This window comes from Pygoscelis adeliae, unplaced genomic scaffold (assembly GCF_000699105.1).
Source record: "Pygoscelis adeliae isolate BGI_AS28 unplaced genomic scaffold, ASM69910v1 Scaffold242, whole genome shotgun sequence".
NCBI lineage: Eukaryota > Metazoa > Chordata > Aves > Sphenisciformes > Spheniscidae > Pygoscelis > Pygoscelis adeliae.
The window spans coordinates 3,481,731-3,488,574 of record NW_008824369.1 but is presented as its reverse complement, the minus strand read 5'-3'; positions in this window follow the sequence as shown (position 1 = coordinate 3,488,574).

Here is a 6,844-nt window from a genome sequence, read left to right as displayed (position 1 = left end):
CAGCTTCAGGAAGCGTTTTTGTATTCAGCTGCCCAAAAGGCCCAGGCGTTTTCCTGCTGGGTTCGATCTGGCTGTCGGGGTCTGAATGACAGTGACATGTTGGAGAGGAACGTGATGGGGGAAGCATCAGCTGGGGGTGGTTTATCCCCCCTCTCTGCTCTTGATCCTGCTCACGCTGTCCTTTGAGTGTCCTGCAGCTGATTAAGGGTGAGAATTATAATGGTGACTCAAAAGCCTTTGGTAAAAGTCATTAATTCATTCCTCCTTTAATTAGACACCCAGCCATGGGCTTATAATTATCAGACCCTAGGAACGTTTGCAGCTGTAAGAAGCTGTGCTGCATTAATTGCAGAAATCATGGATTTTTGGCAAATGCAGATGTGGTGAGCTCTTACTCGGTTTGGTTTTTGGTGAGGAATGTGGAAGGGCACAGAAATGAAGGAAGTCGCTGAGAGTGCTTAGTGGCTGACCTCTGGCTGAATCTTGCCTCGTGGTGTTGAACTAAGAGGAAAGGGTGGAGCTGTCCTGCTTATAAATATTTTTTTTTTTCCTTGGGAGGTGTAATAATGTAACTTTCAAGGAGAGAAAAGAGGAAGGAGAATCTAATGAAAAGTTACGCAAACATATTTTCTTAAAACTTTAGCACCTGAGAAAATTTTACTTTTGGAATAAGAGTGTAACAGGAGCAGTTGCAGGCTTTGCAAACAGTGCCCATTTTGCTGTTTGGAAGTTAGGGAACGGCTGAGTGCGTTATAACAAACAGTACCAGGCTTTTTCTTTTTTTTTTGAGTCTTCTGGAAGAAAAAAAAAATCAATAGTAAACTTCCATTATTTTGTAATCTCTTCTTGTTTCTGAAATACGAAGGAAGGTAATTTTCAGAACTAATTTGTGTGGGTGACCCCTGCCAACAGATGACTGGGTCTTCTGAGAGAAGTCTGTGCTACTTCTGGTATCTTTGAAATACTTGTGCTTTTTTTTTTCAGAAGGAGAACTAGAGGGAAGGCTGAAAGGACTTCAGGGAAGGACTTGTTATTTCTGCCCTACTGCAACTCTATGTGTAGTTATGATCACTGCGAATGCGATGGTAGACCCTGAAAACGTGATCTCCATTTAGCTTTGGACTGACAGGCTGTCAAGTGCAAGCAATACCGAAAGGCACGGAGCTAGGAAAAGGCTAGGGACGGAGATAGCTGGCCTGTCACTGGGCTTGGACAGATACGATTAAAAAGATAGGTTTGCTTTTTCTTTTTCTTAGGATTTGAACTTGAGTAAGGTTAGACTGAACGCCTTGGACTTGAGTAACTGGGAGCTGTTGCACAAGACTAGATTAGAGGTACTTCTAGTCAATGGCAAGTATTAATGTTCGTGCTACCTTAAGAGGGAAACCGTTTCAGTTGTAGTAGGTGGCAGGAAAAAATGGATCAGCTGTGTTTTGGGTCTTTTTCTGTCTGGATTTAGTGAAAAGCACAGATAGCACATCCAGTGAGGATGGAATGATTTGCTTGACACTTCTCCTGTAGCTAAACAGAAGTCTTTACTTCGGATGAGAGTGCTATTTTAAAAGCACTGTACAATGCTTCCTGTGTGCCTAGTATTTCAAAATGTGACCGATGTCTTCTGTTTGTCCTTCTTGTCCTCTCCTCACGCAGTCTGAGTTATTGTCGGCTTACGAGACTGAGTAGTGCATAGAGCTTGGGTAGGACAGGGTTTCATCCTTGGTCTCTGAGGTCAAATACACCGGATCACTGGCCGTTCCTTATATATGTATATATCTAAAATTCTTAAAGGTTGGACAACGGATGTTGAAACCACCTGAGTAGAAAAATTAGTGGGAGCAACAAATTTACAAGGTTAAAATAGCCTTTCATTCTCATAAGTACAACCAGGTAAAGATCCTGGTAAAGTTCTTGGCTGGTCTCAAGAGACCATCTTCTGGGGCAGGTTGAGTGAACCTCTTGATCACTGCAGGGGTTGTTTTTTGAGCTTTTTCAGCTTGATCTGCTGCAAGTTAAAATCTCTTTAACCACAAGCTCTTCAAAAGCATTTTAAATGCTTTAATATTAAAGGGTAAACTAAAGGTGATGAATATAAAATATGTCCAGTGCTGTCAACAGAATTCTCTGCATGGACAAGGGGGACTCTGGGACGCGCTTCCAATGCCTGTGCGTTAGCAGGCAGCTCTTGGAGAAGCCGTGTGAGTGATAGTAGATGCTGGGAGCGTTCTGCTGAGGTGTAAATAACAAGGTTGGACAGTTTACACTAGCTGTGCTGTTTTTATTAGTGCAGCTTAGCTTTCGCCTCAGGCGATATGGAGGTTATGGGAGAAGGAGGAAGGGACAAGCTGTGAACTTGCCTCCTCTCCCAGCAGAAGATGATGAGAAGGTATGGGGATCTTCTTACCCTAATCCCCCCTTGGCGTGTTAATTGTTCTTGTCCGTGTACTTGTATCTTAACTGTGAAATTCATACTGAGGCAACTGCTTGCTGGGGGTCATGTGTGAATCACTCCAGTGCCCTTTCAACCTTTTTGGTGTTTGTGTGGGTTTTGTTGCAGCTATTAACATTCAGTTGGCTGCTATAGTATTTCATTGCTGTTAATTTTGTTCTCAAGAAAATGTTGCTCTGAGAGACTGCTGCTTGTCTTATTACTGCTCCTAAATACATTTAATAGCTATTTGCTAGCTATTGTGTCTTCTGCCTGTGATTGACCCACCTCTTAACTTGTTCCCAGTGCTGAAGAGGACTGCAGATCCATGTTTGTTTGGTGGGTAGATCTGAATCATCTTCTACTGATGTCAGCTACACTTTGGCCTGGGAGGAGATGTGCCTCTTGTACCACAGCAATGACATATCCAACAGGTGAAATGTAGTTCTGCAGGTATAACCTATGGGCAGGACTTTCAGCACTAACTTAATTATTAGGTTTGGTTTACTTGTGCTGGCTTCAGTAAGAGTGATCTTGATTATTTGATGTCATAAATGAAATATAAGGTTCCTGAGAAAGGACCAGTTTCGAGGATAGGCCTTGAATGCTCATCAAGGTTCGAGTTCAAACCAGGCATGTCTGTATTTCTTTTCCCTTCCAAAGTGAAATTTGCTGCTTGATGCCTGATGTAGTGAGTGCTGAGCTTTCTTTCTAACACCTGTGCCTTCAGATGGGATCCACCAGCAATTTAGTTCTTGACTTCCTACTCACAAACACATACACCACCACTTCTTTGATGCTAAAACTAGTCCTACAAGACTTTCATCCTTGGAGATGTACTCAACTAGCCTTTGACATGCTATTGCCTTCCGACAAGTCACTGATCACTTCTGGGAAAACAGAGATCCTGAGTATTTTCTGTGTAGCTGCACTCGGACCTTGGTAAGTGCGCGCGGTCTCTCCTGTGTGCTGTGAACATAGGCTAACTGTAAACAGGGCTGAGAGCTTCTGGAAGCTGCAAAGTAGTCCTCAGCTTTATTTTCAGTGAGGAATACTTTTATTTTTAGAACAGGACACGTGTGAAACAGAACTGCAGCGTTGTTCTAATGCTGCAGTAAGGAAGTATTACATGGTGCAAAGTTTGGTGTTAACTGCAAGCTATATATTCTTCTTGTAGTCAAAACATTAACTGTACTGGGATAAGAATCTTGTTCTTGGTGCAGCTGTGGTTTGGATTGTGCAATGGCTCTTTGGGTTCTACTACAGTATTTCTGTATCGCCTGGTCTAGATAAGTGTCCTGATGGCTGAAACTGTGCTATAGGCCAGGAAGAGTTCAGAGGCATGCATAGAATCATAGAATCATTAAGGTTGGAAGAGACCTCCAAGATCGAGTCCAACCGTCAACCCAACACCACCATGCCTACTAAACCATGTCCCTAAGCACCTCATCTACCCGTCTTTTAAATACTTCCAGGGATGGGGACTCAACCACTTCCCTGGGCAGCCTGTTCCAATGTTTAACTACTCTTTCAGTAAAGAAATTTTTCCTCACATCCAATCTAAACCTCCCCTGGCGCAACTTGAGGCCATTTCCTCTCGTCCTTTCGCCAGTTACTTGGGAGAAGAGACCAACACCCACCTCACTACAACCTCCTTTCAGGTAGTTGTAGAGAATGATGAGGTCTCCCCTCAGCCTCCTTTTCTCCAGGCTAAACAACCCCAGTTCCCTCAGCCGCTCCTCATAAGACTTGTTCTCCAGACCCTTCACCAGCCTCGTTGCCCTTGTCTGGACACGCTCCAGCACCTCAACGTCCTTCTTGTAGTGAGGGGCCCAAAACTGAACACAGTATTTGAGGTGCGGCCTCACCAGTGCCAAGTACAGGGGCACGATCACTTCCCTACTCCTGCTGGCCACACTAGTTCTGATACAGGCCAGGATGCTGTTGGCCTTCTTGGCTGCCTACCATACATACATACCTACCTACCATCAGCTGGGGGAATGGTGCTAGCCACTGCATGTGAGCATCAATGCTGTACTCAGGGTGCTGGCTCCTTGTACAATCCTGGCTTTAAAGATCTAAAGCTCCTCCAGCGCTGCTGAGTGGGGTCTCAGTAGGTAGGAAAGTGTCTTGTTTGATTCCCAGCTGCTTGCAAGGAATGGGGTCTTTAGGCTATTTATGCTGCACTCTTAGCTGTCATGTATTTAACTTCCAGGCAGCACCCAGATAACCCCCTATGCTTGTGCCCCTGGTAAATAGGCTTCCAAGCGGGGTTACACATTCCAGGCACGTACGCTGTCCTGCTCTGATAGCTCAAGCTGGGTTAGTCAGGCGTCTCACCGAGCGTGTCAGATCTGAGACGGTCTGTCTCTCTTGCTTCTGCTGTCTGAATCCTTGCTCTATAAAAGACAGTAATCAACAAAAGGGCAGTTAGAGTTGTGGAGCGTGGTTATATGATCTTGTCGCTTCTTTCACTCTGATTTTGGACTAAGGAGATAGTGTTTTGAGTGCAGAAAAACCTTCAGGGTCCTGGGAAAGTGGCTGGGACTGTACTGTTCAGCTGTAGGGCACTGTCTAAAATTAAATAGTGGGAGCCAGTGACAGGAAAATGAAACGTCTGATTTTTAGGAAAACCAAATCAAAACTTGATGCCATGCCATTCCTCGTGGTCAGATTCTGCCTCCAAAAGCTACTATTAAAGCTCCTAGTGCAATCCCCATGTAATGACTATCATGTCTTTAAACGCATGCAAAATCTGCTTGTGTTCCTTCACTTACATGTTTTCCCCCTGAAGGTATGATCTAGTGACAACATAATCGCTTCCATAGCAACCAGCATGTCATAAACAGGATTATGGTGCCTAGTAAGGATGGAGGACACAAAGAAGTTAGGAAGTATCCCCTCGTGTAAATACCCTCATTAATGTGGGGCGAAAAAGGGTAAATTCAGTGACATGTGCAGAGAGCAGCATCCTGCTCCGCGTGCTGTGTGGCACCAAGGGGATGTGTCACCAGGAGAACAAGGGAGGAGGAAGGGCACACATGCATGTGTGTAGCATGAGGTGTGTCCTTAAACTAATGCAACAAGGCCTTAAGAAGGTGAATCTGTGTCGTTGGCAAACCAAGGTAAACCCTACAGAGAGCCTGTTACTGATCTCAAGGTGCAAGTGTGGTAGGTTGCCTTATCTCAGCTAATGTGATTAAAACCCTGAAGGCACCAGGAATATATTCTAGCCATCTCTTTTCCTGCCTTCCTTCTTTCCACTCCCCCATCAAGAACACCCTTATGCCCCAGTTTGGAGAGGGTAAGGCTTGTCTGCTATGAAGTACTGCATTTTTTCCACTTGTACTGTCTGTAAAGTTAAATTAAAATGCTTCCTCAATACACATTCAAGTTTGCTTTCTCTTTTTAGTAAAAACTTGAGCTGTTTTATTGTTGAAGGTGATGGGAAGAACAAGCAAAAGCTTCTCTCTTTAGCTCCTTCTGCAGTGAAGGCTAATGGTGTCTTGTGGTGTTCTTCTGCAGGCCTGTAAAGGAAAGAGAGCTACTTTGCTTGCACACAGTTACTGCCAGAGGTATTATGGTGGGTTTTATGCTGCATATAGTTAAGTGAGAACAGTTACTGAATGCTTTGTAAGAGTGTTTGAGCAGATGCCCTGCTCTACTTTGTTCTGCAGTTTATGCACCGCTTGCTTTCATTCAATAAAAAGCAACATGAAGACACGAGAGTTATTGCAGGTATTTGCTTTGTGGCTCCAGGGTGTCTCATCTTCGGGCTGCTCGAAACTTCTTTCTAGTGAATTGCTCTCACTTTTTGTGGTGTTTGGGTGATGTAATGAATGGTTCGATTGCTTCAGTGAGTCAAAAGTACTGCTTGGCTCTTTCACAGAAACTTTAACACCTGCTAAAAGGGTGAAGAATTCCAGGCAACTGCTGCCAGCCTGTAAGTGCTGTGAAAAGTCTCTTGTCAAAGATCCAGTTTTCTGTATAGGTTGGGAGTCAGATAATGTTCCCCGCTAATCCAATGCAGTCGGTTGGACCAGATCTAACTGTATTGCTGCCCAAACTACTTTTCTTGTTGATGGTGTTTTTAGTGAGCTGAGCTGAGTTTGTAGCAAGGGATCGTGATCACTAGTGGTGATACAGGAGAGGTGATAGAGCTAAGAAGGGCATGGCTCTCCTCTTTCTAGCTTCAGGGAATCTGCAATGGATGTAGTTATACTGCTGGTCCTGTGCTTAGTGAGGTCTGCCAGCCTCACCTGATTAGAGAATAAGCTTCAGTAAGAGATATTATGAATCCTATACTGGAGCTTATAGTTTTTGCTTCTTTGTTCCCGATTAGGATACTCTCTGAAAATAAGTTCACAAATGTGGCTTAAAATATCTGTCTATAAAAAGTAGAAAGAAGAATAGTGTGTA